The sequence below is a fragment of the Salmo salar genome, chromosome 10, assembly GCF_965601325.2.
Source record: "Salmo salar chromosome 10, fSalSal1, whole genome shotgun sequence".
Taxonomy (NCBI): domain Eukaryota; kingdom Metazoa; phylum Chordata; class Actinopteri; order Salmoniformes; family Salmonidae; genus Salmo; species Salmo salar.
The window spans coordinates 42,872,264-42,895,676 of record NC_138300.1 but is presented as its reverse complement, the minus strand read 5'-3'; positions in this window follow the sequence as shown (position 1 = coordinate 42,895,676).

Below are 23,413 nucleotides of genomic sequence, written 5' to 3'. Positions count from 1 at the left end.
CAACATAGCATTTTCCTTGATGGACAAAAAGCTCAATTTTAGTCTCATCTGACCAGAATACCTTCTTCCTTATGTTTGGTGAGTCTTCCACATGCGTTTTGGCGAACACCAAACGTGTTTGCTTATTTTTGTCTATAAGCAATGGCTTGTTTTCTGGCCACTCTTGCATAAAGCCCAGCTCTGTGGAGTGTACAGCTTAAAGTGGTCCTATGGACAGATACGCCAATCTCCTCTGTGGCGCTTTGCAGCTCCTTCAGGGTTATCTTTGGTCTCTTTGTTGCCTTTCTGATTAATGCCCTCTTTGCCTGGTCCGTGAGTTTTGGTGGGCGGCCCTCTCTTGGCAGGTTTGTTGTGGTGCCATATTCTTTCCATTTTTTAATAATGGATTTAATGGTGCACTGTGGGATGTTCAAAGTTTTGGATATTTCTTATAACCCAACCCTGATCTGTACTTCTCCACAACTTTGTCCCTGACCTGTTTGGAGCGTTCCTTGGTCTTCATGGTGCCGCTTGCTTGGTGGTGCTCCTTGCTTAGTGGCGTTGCAGACTCTGGGGCCTTTCAGAACAGGTGTATATATACTGAGATCATGTGACAGATCATGTGACACTTAGATTGAACACAGGTGTTCTTTATTTAACTAATTATGTGACTTCTGAAGGTAATTGGCTGCACCAGATTTATTTAGGGGCTTCATAGCAGGGGCTTCCATTTAGGGGCTTCCATTTAAAAAAATAATAATAATTTGAAACAAGTTATTTTTTTAATTTCAATTCACCAATATGGACCATTTTGTGTATGTCCATGACATGAAATGCAAATAAAAATCCATTTAAATTACAGGTTGTAACAAAACAAAATAGGAAAAACACCCTGGGGGATGAATACTTTGGCAAGGCACTGTAAAGTGGTATTGTTTAAAGTGACTAGTGATCCATTTATTAAAGTGGACAGTGATAGGGTCTCAATGTAGGCAGCAGCCTCTCTGAGTTAGTGATTGCTGTTTAGTAGTCTGATGGCCTTGAGATAGAAGCTGTTTTTCAGTCTCTCGGGTCCCAGCTTTGATGTACCTGTACTGACCTCGCCTTCTGGATGGTATTGGTGTGAACAGGCAGTGGCTCGGTGGTGGTTGTTCTTGAAGATCTTTTTGACCTTCCTGTGAAATCGGGTGTTGTAGGTGTCATGGAGGGCAGGTAGTTTGCCCCTGCTGATGCGTTGTGCAGACCGCACCACCCTCTGGAGAGCCTTGTTGTTGAGGGCGGTGCAGTTGCCGTACCAGGCTGTGATACAGCCGGACAGGATGCTCTCAATTGTGCATCTGTAGAAGTTTGACAAGCCAAATTTCTTCAGCCTCCTGAGGTTGAAGAGGAGCTGTTGCGCCTTCACCACACTGTCTGTGTGGGTGGACCATTTCAGATTGTCTGTGATGTGTATGCCGAGGAACTTAAAACTTTCCACCTTCTCCACTGCTGTCCATTCGATGTGGTCCCTCTGCTGTTTCCTGAAGCCCACGATCATCTCCATTGCTTTGTTGACCTTGAGTGAGAGGTTGTTTTCCTGATACCACACTCTGAGTGCCCTCGTCTTGTTGCTGTTGTTAATCAAGCCCACTACTGTTGTGTCGTCTGCATACTTGATGATTGAGTCGGAGGCATGCATGGCCACGCAGTCGTGGGTGAACAGAGTGTACCGGAGAGGGCTAAGCACGCACACTTGTGGGGCCCCAGTGTTGAGGGTCAGCAAAGTGGAGATGTTGTTTCCTACCTTCACCACCTGGGGGCGGCCCATCAGAAAGTCCAGGACCCAATTGCACAGGGTGGGTTTGAGACCCTATGAGCTTGAAGGGTACTAGGGTGTTGAATGCTGAGCTTGAGAAAATGAACAGCATTCTTGGCCAGATGGGATAGGGCAGTGTGATGGGGATTGCATCGTTTGTGGACCTGTTGGGGCGGTATGCAAACTGAAGTGGGTCTAGAGTGGCCGATAAGTTCGAGGTGATACGATCCCTGACTAGTCTCTCAAAGCACTTCATGATGACAGAAGTGAGTGCTACGGGGCGGTAGTAATTTAGTTCAGTTAACTTTGCTTTCTTGGGTACAGGAACAATGGTGGCCATCTTGAAGCATGTGGGGACAGCAGACTGGGATAGGGAGAGATTGAATATGTCCGTAAACATACCAGCCAGCTGGTCAGCGCATGCTCTGAGGACATGGCTAGGGAAGCCGTCTGGGCCAGCGGCCTTGTGAGGGTTTTACTCATGTCCACCACAGATGAGGAGAGGGGGGTGCAGTCCTTGTTAGGCGGCCACGACGGTGGCACTGCGGCGCTGTTGTTTTGGGTCGGCTTCTGGGATTTGATCCATTGTCCTGGGTTGTGGTTCAAACTTCGGTAAAGTTCTATTCCTGGTCATAATGTTGGTAAGTTGACATCGCTCTTGTATCCAATTGTTCTTCCCGGCTGTATGTAATAAGACTTAAGATTTCCTGGGGTAACAATGTAAGAAATAATACATAAAAAAACGAAATACTGCATAGTTTCCTAAGGACTCGAAGTGAGGTGACCATCTCTGTCGGCGCCATCTTGGAAAAACAGATAGTAAAAAAATGTAATCAAAATGAAGTATGTTTTGAAGTGTCTGTCCTATATCTGAGAGATATAAGAAAGCTCAGGAAAAAATACATAATAATTTACAGTGGAATTACCCATATACCTCTTATGTGGAAATGCTTATTTCACTCACATACTGGGTTACCTTAAGACGAGTCTCGACACTTGTGGGGTTCGAAGAGCAAAGTGGAGATCACCATCGTGAGTCTCGTCTTTCCAAAGAGGGGTGTCATAGTAATGTGTAGCCCAAACTGTTCGAACACTACAGATATTTTTGCGAGAAGACAGATTTTTGGGATGTCTCCTAGTCTGACAAACAGAGCTGTAGCTCTGTCACCTTCCACCGCAGATAGGAAGGCCTACATCGGTGAATGTGGTGGATCATGACGCAGCCCATGAATCTTTAGCTTAATCAGATATCACTAGCTTAAATAGACAGATTTTGATGGTGATTTTGTATTTACTTATTATGCCTCGAGGGGAACATGGGGAGGCCTCAAGCTGAGAATTTATTTCAATATTATTTTATTATTTTTATTATCATGCCCAGCTCACGAGGCCCCTTGATGTGAGGTCTGAGATAATTGCCTGTTCTGCCTAACGGTAAGTCAGGAGAAAAGTACCTGCATCCTTCACCTAATTACCTTACAGTAAATACACTGACACACAAACACGTAGGCATGTGCACACACAAACACACACATGGCCACACTGATTTTCCCACATACCTCTGCTCTTCATGCTTTGTGTGTATTTGTGTGTCGCCTCTCCTTGATGCTCTCCATGTTCTGTGATTTTATTGACATCACTTATTCATAGCTCTACTACCTCACACAAGCCCACTTCAGCCTATTGTCACTACAAGGAGTTTGAGCGGTACTGATCTGTGTGTGAGTGTCAGGGGTTTGTGCTGGGGAGTGGGGGACTGCAGCAGAGTGAAGTGTGAATGTGATTTACTATCTGTGAAACTGACCAGTGCTATGTGAACTGTATGCCTGCTGGAAGACTAGAAGACTCTCTCTTTCACTCTCAATGCAGTTCAATTCAAAGGGCTTTACTGGCATGGAAAACATGTTTACATTGTGGAATAGATAATAAATAAAATAATCAGAAATGAACAGTAAACATTACACTCACAAAAGTGCTTCAGTGGTTTCCCTTTTCTTGTGGCAACAGGTTACAAATATTGCTGCTGTGATGGCACACTGTGGTATTTCACCTAATCGATATGGAAATTTGATTTGTGTAATCTGAGGGAAATATGTCTCTTTCTCTCTATCGCTCTCTCTCTCTTCTATCTCACAACCTGTTTGTGTAAACAGTGCCTTCTGAAAGTATTCACACCCCTTGACTTTTTCCACATTTTGTTTTGTTACAAAGTGGGATTAAAATGGATTTAATCCAAAAAAAAATTGTCAACGATCTACACAAAATACTCTGTAATGTCAAAGTGGAAGAAAAATTGTAACATTTGTAAAATATTTATGAACAATAGAACAGTAATATATCTTGATTAGAGACGTATTCAACCAGCTGAGTCAATACATGTTAGAATCACCTTCGGCAGTGATTACAGCTGTGAGTCTTTCTAGGTAAATCTCTAAGAGCTTTGCACACCTGCATTCTACAATTAATTTTAAAAATTCAAGTTGGTTGTTGATCATTGCTAGACAGCCATTTTCAAGTCTTGCTATAGATTTTCAAGCTGACTTAAGTCTAAACTGTAACTAGGCCACTCAGGAACATTCAATATTGTCTAGGTAAGCAACTTCAGTGTATATTTGGCCTTCTGTTTTAGGTTATTGTCCTGCTGAAAGGTGAATTTGTCTCCCAGTGTCTGATGGAAAGCAGACTGAACCAGGTTTTCCTCTAGGATATTACCTGCCCTTATGGTGTTTTCTGTTGGATTTGCCCCAAACATAACACTTTGTATTCAGGACATAAGGTACATTTCTTTTCCACATTATTTGCTGTTTTACTTTAGTGCCTGATTGAAAACAGGATAAATGTTTTGGAATATTTTTATTCTGTACAGGCTTCTTTCTTTTCATTCTTTCAATTGGGCTAGTATTGTGGAGTAATTACAATGTTGTTGATCCATCCTCAGTTTTCTCCTATCATAGCCATTAAACTCTGTAACTGTTTTAGTTACCATTGGCCTCATGGTGAAATCCCTGAGCGGTTTCCTTCCTCTCCTGTAACTGAGTTAGGAAGGACGCCTGTATCTTTGTAGTGACTGGGTGTATTGATACAGCATCCAAAGTGTAATTAATAACTTCACCACGCTCAAAGGGATATTCAATGTCTGCCTTTAAAATGTTTACATATTTACCAATAGGTGGAATCGCGTGGCGCGAAACACAAATACCTCAAAAATGCTATAACTTCAATTTCTCAAACATATTACTATTTTACACCATTTTAAAGACAAGACTCTCGTTAATCTAACCACATTGCCCGATTTCAAAAAGGCTTTAACAGCGAAAGCAAAACATTAGATTATGTCAGGAGAGTACCCTGCCAAAAATAATCACACAGCCATTTTCAAAGCAAGCATCAAAGCAAGCATATATGTCACAAAACCCAAAACCACAGCTAAATGCAGCACTAACCTTTGATGATCTTCATCAGATGACACTCCTAGGGCATTGTTATACAATACATGCATGTTTTATTCAATCAAGTTCATATTAATATCAAAAAACAGCTTTTTACATTAGCATGTGATGTTCAGAACTAGCATACCCACCGCAAACTTCCGGTGAATTTACTAAATTACTCATGATTAACGTTCACAAAATACATTTTACATTTACATTTTAGTCATTTAGCAGATGCTCTTATCCAGAGCGACTTACAGTAGTGAATGCATACATTTTTTTTTTTTTTTTTCCTGTGCTGGCCCCCCGTGGGAATCAAACCCACAACCCTGGCATTGCAAACACCATGCTCTACCAACTGAGCTACAATTATTTTAAGAATTATAGATACAGAACTCCTTTATGCAATCGCGGCGTCAGATTTTAAAATAGCTTTTCGGCGAAAGCACATTTTGCAATATTCTGAGTACATAGCCCGGCCATCACGGCTAGCTATTTTGACACCCACCAAGTTTGGGGCTCACCAAACTCAGAATTACTATTAGAAAAATTGGATTACCTTTGCAGTTCTTCGTCAGAATGCACTCCCAGGACTTCTACTTCAACAACAAATGTTGTTTTGGTTCCAAATAATCCATAGTTATATTGAAATAGCTCCGTTTTGTTCGTGCATTCAGGTCACTATCCGAAGGGTGACGCGCGAGCGCATTTCGTGACAAAAAAATTCAAAATATTCCATTACCGTACTCCGAAGCATGTCAAACGCTGTTTAAAATAAATTTTTATGCTATTTTTCTCGTAAAATAGCGATAATATTCCAACCGGGCGACGTTGTATTCATTCAAAGGCTGAAAGAAAAAAATTGAGAATTCTCATGAAAGCGCATCTCCAGTGTCACTGTCCCCAGGCTGACCACTCACAAATTCTCCTGCTGTTCTTCGCCCAGAGACAGCAGACACCCCATTACACTTTCTGGCGCCTTCTGAGAGCCAATGAAAGCCTTAGAAAATGTCACGTTACAGCAGAGATGCTGTATTTTCGATAGAGATGCAACAGAAGGACAACAAATTTTCAGACAGGGCACTTCCTGTATGGAATCGTCTCAGGTTTTGGCCTGCATTATGAGTTCTGTTATACTCACAGACACCATTCAAACAGTTTTAGAAACTTTAGAGTGTTTTCTATCCAAATCTACTAATTATATGCATATTCTCGTTTCTGGGCAAGAGTAGTAACCAGTTTAAATCGGGTATGTTTTTTATCCGGCCGTGCAAATACTGCCCCCTAGCCCCAACAGGTTAAACACTATTATTGCACACACTGTGAGTCCATGCAAATTATTATGTGACTTGTTTCTCCTAAACTTATTTAGACTTGCCATAACAAAGGGATTGAATACTTATTGACTCAAGACATTTCAGCTTTTCATTTTATTATGAATTAGATTTTTTTTCAAAAACATAATTCCACTTTGATATTACGTTCTCAAATCTCCAAAAATACATTTTCAATTTGGGCTGTAACACAACAAAATGTGAAAAAAAGTCAAGGGCCGTGAATACTTTCTGAAGGCATTGTTTTTGTGTCTGCAGTGTGATGTCTGAAGCCCTGTTTATACCTGGTTCTAACATGCATTTCTTGTCTTGATCTTGTCCACATAAGGATTGTGCCCACATTTTTCGACTGGTGTAGATGATTAAAAGACACAGTGGGAACTGATTTTGATCAGATCTTATAACTGTAAAAGGGCGAGATCAGGACGAAGGACGCATGTGAGCCGCAGGTATAAACAGGGCTTGAGAGTTTTGTTAAAGATATAACAGGAAAAAGGAGTGAAAAGGAGATGGCCATCAGGACCAGGTCAATCAGCCAATAGAGACAGACGTAAATACCAGTACCTCCTCGTTCTCTCTGTCTGGGTGTGTCACTGTCCTATCACACACGCACACAAACAGTAACTCCCCAACTACAGAATATAATATGCACAATACACACATGCGTCTCCATCTAAAGGCTATTGATTTATACTCTTTCACCTGAAACTCTCCACATTTCTCCTACCTAGTTGTCTTGTTTCTCTCTCTTTCTATTTCTCATTTTCCCTCTCTTCTAGGGCGACAGGCAGCCTAGCAATTACAGAGGAATTCCGACCCGAGCAAAGTGCACATAAATGGAATGATAATTCCCTTTTTATGCACTTTTCTCTATGCGCATTCTGACATTGAATTTAAGCATGCGAGCACGCTATTCACCCGCTATTGATTTGGGGTGTAGCTAAAACAAATATGAAGGTGTGGCGAAGGTGTGTCTACAGATGCATATTATTCTGACCTTGACTTAATTCCCTTATAATTCCACTAGTTTTACGGGCGATGAAACAATGAATACGGACAAGTAAACTACTTTCTTTTCCCAACAAAAATAACCCCCTTCTCAATGCACTGGCATTTACACATTGATAAAAAGCTAGGTAAATGAGTAAACTGTTTGGATAAAGGGATTGTAAATATAAATTGTTTTAGATATATTTAACTTATGATCACTGGAGACATGTGAAACCAGTCCTATGGCTGCAAACTGAAGCATATCAACATATCACCTATTCCACAGTGAAGTTTATGAAATGCTGGCCTTAAAACTTGCAGGTGTGTAATTTGGAGACCCAAGATATAGGCTTCTGTAGCCATGCGCAAATGACAGTACAGTATAGCGCCAAACCTATGGAGTTGATTTATGATTTCTAGAATGTTTTAATTATATACCCAGACTTGTCACTGTATTTTTTACATTTTGTATCGTGTTAAATATTAGTCGCTATCGGTAGCCACCGTAAGTTATAGCCACATACACTAAGAGCTTTCACTGGTGTTAGTTTCCTCATATTTTGCACCATTCCATTACATCATTAGTTACCCTTCTGTCCTCTGTCCCGTTTGTGTGGTTGTTCCTGAGGATCGCTACCAAGACTGGATCATATTAGGCTAACGTATTACAAGTTGTGCAATAATTTGGGAGATGTAGCCTACTTGAATCATTATGGAAAGGATACCATATGTAGCAGTTTAAACCTGGAGCCTGGCGCACGGTTCATGACGTCGTGACCGTTGTCATCACAGTTCCATGATTAGTGAGGATTATCAGGGTAGAATTATAGGAATACGGTTCATCCCATATAGTACACTTTTCTCACCTTCCAATATTACATGGCTTTGAACAACCGAATATGGCAACTTTCAGGATGAATCAAACCACTGTATTTTTCATTCACCAATGTACAGTATTAAGTGCGTAAAGGGTCTTCACAAAATTGAATTTGTATTATTCATAAATACTTTCCTAACCCTGACTAATATAAGATCAGAGTAATTCTAAATCTACTGTACCAATTGGAGCTGAAAATGAGACGAATATACCTGTAAAAACATGGCTTTTCATTGATCCCTAATATTCTGAACTGTTCTCTCCATATATTCTAGTGAGTCTGTCGAGAAAATTCTAATTAAAGGTACACCACATTTAAAGGAATGGCTTTAAATAAATGTACTGAAAACCTTATTGAATGAAAACTCTAGAGAAATTATGTTGGCCAACAAGGGTTCGTTCTATCAGGGATCATTGGGACATCCCTACCCTATTGAAGTTGAGATTTAAAATGGTTAAGGTTAGGGTTTTGGGTAGAGAAGTCCCAAGGATCCAGCACAGACCGAATGAGACACAGACACACACATCCCTGCTGTGTTTGATTGACAGGTGGTCTCTGTTGCCATACGGCTGGCCTGAATGTGGTGGCTTTGGCCCTGTGCTGTTGGCTCTCATCCAGGCCTGGATGAGAGGGAGAAAGGAGAAGAGGAGGACAGGAATACCATGAAGAGGGATTTGACAGCTGCCTCCTCTCATCCTGGGAAGGTCCAAGCTGGTTTCACAGCGAGGTGAGTGCTCCTTCACCCCTTCCGCACCCCTCCCTCCCTCCCACCCCCCTCCCTCCCCTAAAGCCTCATTTTGTGTGTGTGTGTGTGTGTGTGTGTGTGTGTGTGTGTGTGTGTGTGTGTGTGTGTGTGTGTGTGTGTGTGTGTGTGTGTGTGTGTGTGTGTGTGTGTACACAGCATTGACTGGGGCAGGAAGTGGTTGGAGCGGATGTGATGTATACATGACATTGACTGGGGCAGGAAGTGACTGGAGAGGCTGTGGTGTAGACAGGACATTGACTAGGGCAGGAAGTGGATGAAGCGGTTATGGTGTAGACACGACATTGACTGGGGCAGGAAGCCGCTGGCTGGCTGACTACACCACTACACATGCTAGCTAATGTTAGCTAGCTAGCCAGCCAGCCAGTGGTGTAGACAGGACATTGACTGGGGCAGGAAGTGTCTGAAACGGCTGTGGTGTAGACAGAACATTGACTGGGGCAGGAAGTGTCTGAAACGGCTGTGGTGTAGACAGGACATTGACTGGGGCAGGAAGTGTCTGAAACGGCTGTGGTGTAGACAGGACATTGACTGGGGAAGGAAGTGGCTGAAACGGCTGTGGGGTAGACAGGACATTGACTGGGGAAGGAAGTGGCTGAAACGGCTGTGGTGTAGACAGGACATTGACTGGGGAAGGAAGTGGCTGAAACGGCTGTGGGGTAGACAGGACATTGACTGGGGCAGGAAGTGGCTGAAACGGCTGTGGTGTAGACAGTGGAAGGGGTCGGGGATAATCAAAGACTGGGAGCTTAGTTTCATTGATAATCCTTGGCTCCAGGTTTCTATTGGCCCAGAGAAGGTATGGAGGGAGGGAGGAGGAGAGGGAGGGGGGTAAACAGGGGTTATGGATCCAGTATTGGAACAGTACTCCACGGAGTGCCAGCAATTGATCACGACCAATCAGGAAACAATTTGAGCAGGTCTGGAGGAAAAAAAACGACCTGATCCAAAAATAGAGCTGCGTGTGCGTGTGTGTGCATGCGTGCGCGTGTGCGTGTGTGCACGTGCGTGCGTGTGTGCGTTTTTGTGCGCGCGTGTGCGTGTGTGTGTGTGTGCGTGCGTGTGTGCCTGTGTTCCAGTGGGCTGCCCCAGGGGAGATCCACCACTCTGTGCCCCCAGGGTAGTCAGGACAGGCGTTGTGAGGTGGAACAATCTGAGGCGACATTACTGTGAACCCTGATGTCAACCTGTGAAGACCAGTCATAATGTTTATTGGTTGGTTTCAATTGAACTTTGACCTTCTTGTGAGTTACTGACTTATGGGTCACATGAGCCCTCTGTGTCTATGGAACCCCTGGAACAGATGCTCATCTAAGCCATCCCTGTTTAGGATGTTCGCGTAAAGCCTTTCCATGGACCCTGAGACAGACAGGCCCAGTTCATAGTAAATCTGCCTGGGTTTGTGTGCTACAGCAGGGTTAGACCCAACACACAGCCCTGTAGAAGCTCCATGGAAGGCGTCTGAGACAGAGGTAGTAGGTAGGTGCCAGGGAAGGCTAGTTGGGGGGAAGTAGACGCCTTAACCTTCCTATAGGAGATACGTGTCATCTCTAGCCTGATACATAATGGTTTGAGAACATACATGCCTGTATGCAAATACAGTAAATAATAACAATAATAATAATAATTAGGTGGGTGCTTACATTTGACTGATTTCACACATGTACATTAATGTGTGTGTGAATATGTAGATGCATACACTCACATTCACGCCTCGGACACACATCTTCATAACTTCCAGACAATCTGGCTCAAGGGGCTTACAAACCACCCACCCTAGCCCACCTTTCTTTCTCTCTCTCTCTCTCTCTCTTTCCTTGGCTCTCTCACCTGCATATCCATAGATATCATTTAATGTGGCAAGCGAGCCACTCTGCTCTGCATACAGTGGTTGGCGGGGCTGTGTGGAGAATGAACCTGACTAAACTGTGAATTTACATGGCTAAGCGAAGTGGTTAACCCTGGGAGGCAGGGCTGCACAGACACCTAATGGGATTCTGCTCTTAATGAAATGTATGAAAGAGGGAGATGGGGGGGGAGGGAGGTAGGAGGGAGAAAGGGATAGATAGGGGTGAAGAGTGGTAGAGAGGGCACTGCGGATGTTTCACTTAGCTTCCTGCCAAGTGAGAGTGAGATACAGTAGAGTAGGGTTTCACAAAGTTGGTCCTGAGGCGTTTTGCTTTTTGGGTGCACGTTTTGGTTTTTGCCCAAGCACTACACAGCGGATTCAAATAACCAACTCATCAAACTTTGGTTATTTGAATCAGCTGTGTAGTGCTAGCGCTGTGCAGCTGTGTAGCTGTGTAGTGCTAGGGCTGTGCAGCTGTGTAGTGCTAGGGCTGTGCAGCTGTGCAGCTGTGTAGTGGCTCGCTTGCCACATTAAATGATATCTATGGAGGGGGGGGCTCAGGACTGAGTCTGGGAAACCCTGCAGTAGAGGAAGCTAGCCAATAAAGCTGGCCAAGTACACCATCTTACTGTTAAAACTCTTAGGAGCAGAAGAGGCTGACAAGAACAAAACCCATTTTTAATGAATCATGATTTATCATGCAATAAAAAAGTGTGTTTTATTCAAACTCAATTGAGGCCCACTCGCAGTAATAACAATGCAATGTGTATATATATATATATATATATATATATATATACACATTGCATATATATATAATTTTAAAAAATTTTGGGGAGAGATCAGTTTTCTTTATTGGCTTTTTCTGTTGATTGTTAATGCTGATTTCGTGTGTAACTGCAACCATGGCAGTGAAATACATACATTGTACACCCCATTTGCTGTCCACAAAACAACTTTTGCTGTCCCTTTCAGGACTATATTCTATGGCTAGCCAGCTAGTATCTTCTCCTGCTGGGCACCAAACACTTTCCCTCTGTTGCATATCAAAGACTATCTAACATGTTGTTCTTCTCTGTTTGGACGTGACTTCCACTCTGTGTTAGTTGCTGAGTGTCGAGCAGAGCACCCCTCCTCGGGCTGTGTGAGGTGTAAACTCTGTGTTAGTTGCTGAGTGTCGAGCAGAGCACCCCTCCTCGGGCTGTGTGAGGTGTAAACTCTGGGTTAGTTGCTGAGTGTCCAAAAGAGAACCCTTCCTCAGCCTGTGTGAGGTGTAAACTCTGTGTTAGTTGCTGAGTGTCCAGCTGTGCAACCTTCCTAACAAAAGTGTAGCCAGGGCTCTCAACACTAACACTGCAGGAGGAAAGGAGAAGAGGGGGGAAAAGGGATGATGTTGTTTTCTCTGTTCTCTGGGGGGGGGGCTAAGTTTAGGGGTGAGTGCTGATAGGAGGAAATTACACTAGAGTCTGCACACGCATTCACACACACATTCTCTCTTCTCAGGTCTCGCTTGCTGTTTTCGGCAGGTGCTGAGGTAGACTTCTTCATGAGTGAATACCCCCCTTCTCCTCCCCTTCTCTCTCCCCTCCCCTCGGTCCTCTCGCCCTCCGAACCCGGCAGCGTACTCAGCATGGCTGCCGTGGCGACGCCAATCGATGCTCCGCGCCCCGCTGAGCGTGTCCGCACGGGGCCGAGCGGAGGGCCCATCCGCAGGGGATTCTGGGAAATCTGATTTATGACGCTTGAGTGTTGCTGACCACTAACTTTAGCTCTCCCTTCTTTCTTTTCTCTCTCTCGTGCTTTCCCTTATTCTCTTTCTCTCTCTCTCTCTCTCTCTCTCTCTCTCGCTTTCCCTTATTCTCTCTCTCTCTCTCTCTCTCTCTCGCTTTCCCTTATTCTCTCTCTCTCTCTCTCTCTCTCTCTCTCTCTCTCCGTGCTTTCCCTTATTCTCTTTCTCTCTCGTGCTTTCCCTTATTCTCTCTCTCTCTCTCTCTCTCTCTCTCTCTCTCGCTTTCCCTTATTCTCTTTCTCTCTCGTGCTTTCCCTTATTCTCTCTCTCTCTCTCTCTCTCTCTCTCTCTCGCTTTCCCTTATTCTCTCTCTCTCTCTCTCGCTTTCCCTTATTCTCGCGCTCTCTCTTGCTTTCCCTTATTCTCTCTCTCTCTCTCGTGCTTTCCCTTATTCTCTCTCTTGTGCTTTCCCTTATTCTCTCTCTCGCTTTCCCCTATTCTCTCTCTCTCTCTCTCTCTCTCTCTCTCTCTCTCTCATACTTTCCCTTATTCTCTCTCTCTCTCTCCTCTCTCTCTCTCTCTCTCTCTCTCTCTCTCTCTCTCTCTCGTGCTTTCCCTTATTCTCTCTCTCTTTCCCTTATTCTCTCTTTCTCTCTCAAACTTTCCCGTATCCTCTCTCTCTCTCTCTCTCTCTCTCTCTCTCTCTCTCTCTCTCGCGCTTTTCCTTATTCTCTCTTTCTCTCTCTCTCTCTCTCTCGCGCTTCCCTTATTCTCTCTCTCTCTCTCTCTCTCTCTCTCGCTCTCTCTCTCTCTCTCTCTCTCGCTTCCCTTATTCTCTCTCTCTCTCTCTTATATTATCAGAACGAGGAATGAAGAAAGAAGGAAGAAAAGCTGGAAATATTTGAAGGAAGGGGAGGAAAACAGATGAGAAAGAGGAACGGGCACTGTTACTCTGGTAGAGGAGGATGGAAGGAGGCTGGAGGAGAGGAGGGAGCTGGATAGAGGGATGAGGATGGGTTTGATAAGAAGGATGGAGGGAGATAAAGAGGGAGAGAAAGGAAAGATGATTCCATTTCATAGGGATCTGCGTGTTGAAGGGAGGATGTAGGGAGGGATTTCTACAGATTTTCATGGCTGCTTTGGTGCTCAGACTCTCTCCTCTGCCATTGTCTCTGCCCTGGATGTCTTCACTGTAACGCACGCACACACGCACACACAGACACACACGCACACACAGACACACACGCACACGCTCTTTCATCTATCTGAGTGTCTCATCTCCGTTGGTTACCTCTGTCTCTCTCAACCCCTTTCAGCCTCAGACAGGTGACAACATACCTGTTTACAAACAACTCATAGTTTAACTACGGTAACCTTTCTCCTCAATTGTGTAAAAAAATTAAATACATACAAAAATACAAAAACTGTCTAGTTCTGATGTGCTGTAACAGACAAAACAGAAGTGAAAATACTTTTTCAGAATGACAGAATATGTAAAGTAAAGGAGAAGAGTATCCTGCACTGTAGTATTCCCTGAATGAGTCTATTGGAAGGAGAGAGCGTTAACCACAGCAATCCCCAGAGGTCATGAGATTGAATTTTTCTTACAATACAAAAACATACATAGACCAAGACAAATTACAACTTAACATTTACCTACATAGATTTCTACAAACATTGACATCAGTCTTGCTCAGACCCACATGTTCCCACCGTATCCACACCCATCCATCCCGTCTCACAATATTTTCTCTCTTTCCTCATCCTTTGAATATCTCCTCCAGTGCTTGTAATATTTTATGTCATATGGCTTCAAATTGTACTATTTAGTTTGCCTCTCTAGCACACATTATTTTCTATATTTTGATAATGCATTTCATTCATCCACTGTCTTTACGAAGGAGCATCATTTGATTCAGTTTTTAAGCAAAAGTTTTCTCAAAATGATTGACAAGAAAAGTACGGTCCAACCCATTGGGTATCTCACCGCACCCTTATATGCTGTCTTGAAATATGCAGGTAGCGGGATTAAAAGTAAACTTATATTGTAAAACTTCTGACTGCCAACTTTCTGACTTTGCCCATCATTTTCGGACTTTATAGCACTCCCAGAAGGCATGAATCATTGAGTTACTTAAGCAATAAGGCCCGAGGGGGTGTGGTATATGGCCAATATACCACAGCTTAGGGCTGTTCTCAGGGAACGACACAACGCGGAGTGCCTGGATACAGCCCTTAGCCATGCTGTATTGGTAATATATCACAAACCCCCGAGGTGCCTTATTGCTATTATAAACTGGTTACCAACGTAATTAGAGCAGTAAAAATACATGTTTTGTCATACCCATGGTTTACAGTTTAATATACCACAGCTGTCAGCCAAACAGCATTCAGGGCTTGAACCACCCAGTTTATAATGTTAGTTTTACACTTAAGATATGACTCTGTCGTTGTGCTGTGGAATTTATTAATTTGTCTCTTGTATAATAAATTCTGTACATTAGTTTATACTGGATTAAACGTACATATTCATTAACTGTAATTTAGTTAGTTATGTTCTAACATTCCCTCCATCTTGTGCCAATATCAGTTATTTTGAAGTCTTGGTTCAAATAGTTTATATATTTTTTTAAGAGGTTGTCAGTTGGATAGGTTCTCTGCAAGGTTTTGTATATTTTACCTATCAAATGAGTATCCTTTTCTGACTCAAATAGGATTCCCTCAAGATTGCTCTAATGTCCAAAAGATTTCAGATCAAAATTTCGTGACATACAACTTTTAAATTGCATGTATTTGAAAATGTCTACCTTGGTCAGTCCAAAATGTATATCGTTTTTTGTATTTATTTTATTTCACCTTTCATTTAACCAGGTAGGCTAGTTGAGAACAAGTTCTCATTTACAACTGCGACCTGGCCAAGATAAAGCAAAGCAGTGCGACACAAACAACACAGTTACACAAGGAATAAACAAGCGTAAAGTCAATAACACAATAGGAAAAAAAAGAAAGTCTATATACAGTGTGTGCAAATGGCGTGAGGAGGTAAGGCAATAAATAGGCCATAGTAGCAAAGTAATTACAATTTAGCAAATGAACACTGGGGTGATAGATGAGCAGATGGTGATGTGCAAGTACAAATACTGGTGTGCAAAAGAGCAGAAAAGTCAATAAAAACAATATGGGGATGAGGTAGGTAGTTTGGGTGGGCTATTTACAGATGGGATATGTACAGCTGCAGCGATCGGTTAGCTGCTCAGATAGCTGATGTTTAAAGTTGTTGTATGTTATCACTTATTAAGCATCCTAAGTATTTAATATTTTTTGTTGTCCACTTAAAGGTTTGCTGTAGATCATGAGTTATTATTTTTCCTATTGCCATTATGTCCATTTTTTCCGCATTCATTTTATATCCAGAGATTTTTTAGTATTCCGAAAATAGGAGCACGTCCTCAATTTCATTGAAATGGTTCAGGAGAATCCCCTGGTTTAAGACACACACAGTGGTTCTTATAGAGGGAACAGAAACTGAGAGAGCACACATGGGATGTGGATGTGTGTGTACATGAGGGCAAGGGGAAGGTATCACTGTGTGTGAGGCACAGGAAATTATGATGATGAATACAACAATCATAACAGTGTGTGTACAACAATCATAACAGTGTTTAGCAGACTGTTATGTCCCAGCGTCTGAATGAAGTGTCTGAGCTGTGGGCAGCCTCTACAGCCTCCTGCTGTGCTGTGTGTAGTGGGATCTCTAATATACTCCCCTCTTCAGTCCCTCTATGACGTACAACACTCTAAATGAGCGCGTTAACGCACAGCGGGAGCTGTGCATTAGACTAATGTTGTGATTAAACACACCCATGCATGTGATTGGTTGATTTATCTGCTCTGACAGAGATAATTAGCTGGTTTATAGATCAATCAAAGGGGGCGGGGATGGATAGATTAGGTGTTACATCTTTCGATAGCTATATATTATTATTATATTGCCTATAAATGGATTATTACCGCAATCATAATTTACATCATAGCTGTCATCATTGCAATAATAATGAATTTAGCTACACTTGAGTCAACTTCGCCTCTGAACGTCCATGACTATATCTTATTTTCCTTACAGAGCTGGGTAAAAAAAGCATTCCAGTTCTCTTGTCATCCCACTTGTAACGAGGGGGGGCTGTCAATGTTTTCACCCCAGGATGCATCACACGTCCCCAAAATATCTTACCTGTTCAATCTGTACATTTATGTTTTTCAACTGTAGTGCTTTGTGTTTTATGTTGTAATTGTGTCTGAAACGTTGTGTTCTGCTATTTTGGCCAGGTCTCTTGTAAAATAGATTTTTAATCTCAATGAGACTAACCTGGTCAAATAAATATCATGTCAGTGAAATGCTGATGATTTATTAGAAAAGAGTCCAAGGCTTACCTGTATATTTTTACAAAGTCGTGACTCGTATATGCAGTATGTGCAAAGTAAATAATGTACTATTGTATTTTACCACAGTCGCTGTCACTCTCCTGCTGTCTGAAGGGAAACCACAGATTGTGATCAAATCTTTTCTTCACAGGTGTATTGATTAGAACATATAACAACATATAGTCTGTCAATAAACCTCCTCCCTGCAATCTCTCTCAACCACTCCTCCCCGTATTCCCCATCTTCCTCTCTCTCTCAACCACTCCTCCCTGTATTCCCCATCTTCCTCTCTCTCTCTACCACTCCTCCCTGTATTCCCCATCTTCCTCTCTCTCTCAACCACTCCTCCCTGTATTCCCCATCTTCCTCTCTCTCTCTACCACTCCTCCCCGTATTCCCCATCTTCCTCTCTCTCTCAACCACTCCTCCCTGTATTCCCCATCTTCCTCTCTCTCTCTACCACTCCTCCCTGTATTCCCCATCTTCCTCTCTCTCTCAACCACTCCTCCCTGTATTCCCCATCTTCCTCTCTCTCTCAACCACTCCTCCCCGTATTCCCCATCTTCCTCTCTCTCTCAACCACTCCTCCCTGTATTCCCCATCTTCCTCTCTCTCTCAACCACTCCTCCCCGTATTCCCCATCTTCCTCTCTCTCTCTACCACTCCTCCCCGTATTCCCCATCTTCCTCTCTCTCTCAACCACTCCTCCCCGTATTCCCCATCTTCCTCTCTCTCTCTACCACTCCTCCCCGTATTCCCCATCTTCCTCTCTCTCTCAACCACTCCTCCCAGTATTCCCCATCTTCCTCTCTCTCTCAACCACTCCTCCCTGTATTCCCCATCTTCCTCTCTCTCTCAACCATTCCTCCCCGTATTCCCCATCTTCCTCTCTCTCTCAACCACTCCTCCCTGTATTCCCCATCTTCCTCTCTCTCTCTACCACTCCTCCCTGTATTCCCCATCTTCCTCTCTCTCTCAACCACTCCTCCCCGTATTCCCCATCTTCCTCTCTCTCTCAACTGTCATTTTATACTTGCGAATAGAGAAGTATATTTAATATCGCATCCTAGTCTGATGAAATGGCATGTTTTAAAACATTGGTTTGATGGCTATATCAATATGTCATCACGTTCTGGTGGTAACATCAGCCTCAGAGGCAGATTCCAAGTATTTAAATGTCCACTACATTCAAAGTGTGTTTTTCCATGTGTTTTAAAATATATATATTTCATACTACTGTGAAATTATGATAATGTCATTTTAGTGTAAGAGCTGTTTGAAAAGACCACCTGTAATTTCAGCCTGTTTTGCTGGGATGGAGTTTTGGCCTGCCTTTATAGACCAATAAGAGAGTTCCAAACCTCTCTGCCAATGACAGCTAGTTGTCAGTTTCCCCCTCCCCACTCAGACCACTCCCAGACAGTCCTAGCTAAATTCATTCTTACATTTTTTGGCATTTATTTTTTAACCCCTTTTTTCTCCCAAATTTCGTGGTATCCAATTGGTAGTTACAGTCTTGTCCCATCGCTGCAACTCCCATACGAACTCAGGAGAGACGAAGGTTGAGAGCCATGCGCCCTCCAAAACACAACCCAGCCAAGCCGCACTGCTTCTTGACACAACGCCCGCTTAACCCAGAAGTCAGTTGCACCAATGTGTCGGAGGAAACACCGTACACCTGGCAACCGTGTCAGTGTGCACTGCGCCTGGTCCGCCACAGGAGTCGCTAGTGTGCGATGAGAACATCCCTGCCGGCCAAACCCTCCTTAACCCGGATGACGCTGGGCCAATTGTGCGCCGCCCCATGGGTCTCCCGGTCGCGGCCGATTGCGACAGAGCCTGGACTCGAACCAGGATCTCTAGCAAGCTAAATTCTTGATTGAGAAATTGCTCTTTGCTAAGAAGCTATTTTTGTTTCTTTTTGACCATTTTAATTAAAAACAATAACAGTAAGGTACTTAATTGTTACCCAGAAATGATTTGATATTGAGATAAAAATGTCTGCATTGGACCTTTTTAAGATCTGCTTATTTCAGATTTTCTGCTGGTTTGTTTGAACTAAACATGAAGATGTTATTATCATAAAACAAGCTCCACCAGAGTAGTCTTCTATTTAGCAATCAACCTTTTAACTACCAAAATGTAGACTTAGAGACTAATATAGTTGGGTATTGAATTAATGTTTAATAAAGCAATACACGCTGTGTCACACCCTGATATGTTTCACCTGTCCTGTGATTGTCTCCAGTGTATTTATCCCTGTGTTTCCTGTCTCTCTGTGCCAGTTCGTCTTGTATGTTTAGTCAAGTCAACCAGTGTGTTTTTCCCATACTCCTTTTGCTATTCTCCTTTTTCTAGTCCTCCCGGTTTTGACCCTTGCCTGTTTCTGGACTCTGTACCCGCCTGCCTGACCATTCTGCCTGCCTTGACCACGAGCCTGTCTGCCACTCTGTACCTCCTGGACTCTGATCTGGTTTTGACCTTTTGCCTGTCCACGACCATTCTCTTGCCTACCCCTTTGGATTAATAAACATTGTAAGACTCCAACCATCTGCCTCCTGTCTGCATCTGGGTCTCGCCTTGTGCCTTGATATGCTGGGACTCATCCTATTTTCTGGGGATTTTACACAAACCCATGAAGACAGCCAATGTTATACAAAAAAAATGATGTACATTAAAAGTCTGATCTTCCTTTTTCTTCAGTTTAATAATAACATATGTACAGTACAGTAGCCTGCTGTTTGTTTTCTTAGGCCACGGTTGAGGTTGAGTGGTTGTGACATATTTTTACCCACAAGGCCCTGTGGGAGGACTTGGCTGTTAGCTGTATTTCCCTGAGCTTTACACCATGTTACACCAATTAGTACTGAATTAACTCAGGAGTAAACACACACAGGGAGGGAGGGAGGGAGCCTCTTGCTGTAGGCTGTACCAGGGGGAATGTACTGTAGGAGAGGTATGAGGGGTTAACACAGGAAGAAAAGCTAGTGATATCGGGGGTTCTGTTTGATCTCGGGGATTCTGTTTGATCTTGGGGGTTCTGTTTGAGACTCAGAGCCCCTAAAGCTCTGTGTGTGTGTGCTCCCCTCTGGGGGAAAAATTCAATATTGAACATACTCGCTTAAACACTCAGAATACTGAATTAATTGATTATTTAACACAATTAAACACTTTATACTTTCACATGTGTGTAGTAATTTTTTATAGTCTTGTAATATGTCTTTTGTGAGGCAACTTCTCCTGAATTAATTGTCAATGAGTCAGAGTGGTTCAGCCTGAATTCATGTTTTACTCTCCCTGACACCCTCCTCTCTCTACCTCTCCCCCCCTTTCTCTCAAACACCTCTTTCGCCCCCTCCCCCTCCTCCCTCTCTCCCGGGTCGCAGCGCGTGTCGCGGGTGATAATCCGTGTCACGGTGGCTGATTGGGGATTAGGACTAGCGGTTTATTCACACCGGGGAGAATGATACAGCGCTTAGCGGTCGGCTAGGGCTACTAAAGCAGTGTGTGTGTGTGTGTGCGCGCGCTCTAAGGCAGTCAGGCAGACTCCCGCGGCATGCAGCCGCCCAGTGCTGAATTAGCAACATGTTTGAATGAGATAAAAGAGGCAGTTTAGCCCATCACACTCCACCACCTAATCCTACACAGCTGTGAAATGAGCTGCTGTAGCAGCAGGCAGCAGGCCCAGCCACTGCACCTATACCATCACACACACACACTCACATTCTCTCTCTTACACACGCGCAACTGGGATTTTGACAAGTCTTTCAAGACACACAGTGGTTTACCTACCTACAAACACCAAATCCAAACAACATTTCCTATTGATCATTGTAATCCAGCTCACCCGCATGTGTTGATATTAAAGACAATCATTATGATAGATCAAATACAGCCTGGGTGCAGCTGAACCCTCAAAACAGCTGCCAAACCTGGGGGTACTGGGAGGCCATTCAGGTGTGTCTTGTCGAGGCATCACTTCCTGTGAGTTAACGCATCATTTCCTCTGAATGAATGTTTGCTGTCAAGATGAGGTGATGAGATGAGGTCACCTAGGCCTACATGTTACTCACTGAGGTCTGATGAAATAGAGCTGCAATTCAGTGTTACTGTCTAACTCCAAAATCTCTCTCTCTCTCTCTCTCTCTCTCAAAGAGACTCTATCTCAGAGAATATCTCCCGTCAATCACCATGGTGACACAGCGCAAGCTAATGTCCAATACCAATCACACTAATTGATATGATGAAATACACAGCAACTACAGCCTGGGAGTCACGTCAAACTAAACTAAAAACACTGACCAGATAGACTGTCTCAACATGCTGTGGAGGTAGCATATGAAATTAGAAAGGAAAAAATGATTTAAGAAAAAAATATACCACAATATTATGATATCAATTACACCTTCCCTCCCTTTCCCCCTTCCTCCCTCCATCCCTCACCCTTCCTCTCTCCATCCCTCCCACCCTCCCACTTCCTCCCTCCATCCCTCTTCCTTCCTCCCTCGATCCCTTCCCCTTCCTCCCTCTCTCCCCCCTCCATCCCTTCCTCACACTTCCTCCCTCCACCCTTTTTCCTCCCGCATCCCTCCCCCTTCCTCCCTGCCCCTCTATCCCTCCCTCCCCCTCTCTTCCGCCCTCCATCCCCCCTCTCTCTTCCTCCCTCCATCCCCCTTCCTCTCTCTCTCTTCCTCCCTCCATCCCCCTTCCTCCCTCCGTCACTCCCTCCATCCATCCCTCCCTCTATCCCCCTCAATCCATCCCTCCCTCTATCCCTCTCTCGTTCATTACTTCTCCATATGTAGATAGCTACACATTATTATTTCCCCTGGTTATGTTGCTGACGCGACACTAGCCAAATGAAGTGAGATATACGGCTAGTGTTATTGGCTGAGATAGCCCGATTCCCATTAACCAAATGGACCACACTTTGTCTGTCTCACAGTTATTCTAGTATTTTTTTTCCAATGGAACTAACATGAGGCTATTCGAAATATACACTGAGTGTACAAAACATTAGGAACATCTGCTCTTTCCATGACATAGACTGACCAGGTGTAATCTATGATCCCTTGTTGATGTCAGTGTAGATGAAGAGGAGGAGACAGGTTAAAGAAGGATTTTTAAGCCTTGAGACAACTGAGACATGGATTGTGTTTGTGTGTCATTCAGAGGGTGAATGGGCAAGACAAAATATTTATGTGACATTGATCGGGGTATGTAGGTGCCAGGAGCACCGGTTTGAGTGTGTCAAGAACTGCAACACTCTTGGGTTTTTCACACTCTACAGTTTCCTGTGTGTATCAAGAACAGTCCACCACACAAAGGACATCCAGCCAACTTGACACAATTGTGGGAAGAATTGGAGTCAACATGGTCCAGCATCCCTGTGGAATGCTTTCGACAGCTTGTAGAGTCCATGCCCCAACGAATTGAGGCTGTTCTGAGGGCAAAAGGGTATAGATCTATAGCTTAATTACACTACATGATGAAATAAAATGAGAAAAGACTGAGCCAACTCAGTAACATACCTATTACAAGTTCAACAAGGTCTCACAGTCTCACTGCAAAGTTAGATGTTCATCCAAGTTCTCCAAACGTTGCTCCTGTTGCTCTGTATCATTCCTTTTCTCAAAAGGTCAAATTTCAAAGTTAAAGTTAAGTTTAGTCACTCATTATTAATGGTTTAGTTTAGGGTTAAGGTTTGGGATAGGGTTAAAAGCAAAAAGAAAAACAAGTGTCCACGACTGAGATCGAACACACAACCTTCTGATCCAGAGTCATTGGATTGCGTGCCTAAACGTAATGTTTAAACCATAATCCCATGACTCTGGGTCAGAAGGTTGTGAGTTCAATCCCAGTTGTAGACACTGGCTTTTTATTTTAGGTTTTAATATCCCAACCTTCTGATCCAGAGTCATTGGATTATGCCTGTCCACCATCCCTGTCCACAACAGCCTAGCAAAACCCAAGCCTACATGATGGTAATAGCCCTCACTGTTGCCCCTAGTGGCTGGTTTTCAAGGCATTTCCTAATGTACTCAGGACATAGATGTCTAATTTTGTCTTTCCATCGCTCTCTCTCTCTCTCCCCTACCCCACTGCAACCTCCTTGTTTATCCACCCCACCCCTCCCTCCTTCTTCTCCATGTCCCCCCCTCCCTCCTTCTCCATGTCCCCCCTCCCTCCTTCTTCTCCATGTCCCCCCTCCACCCCTCCCTCCTCCATCTCCACCCCTACCTC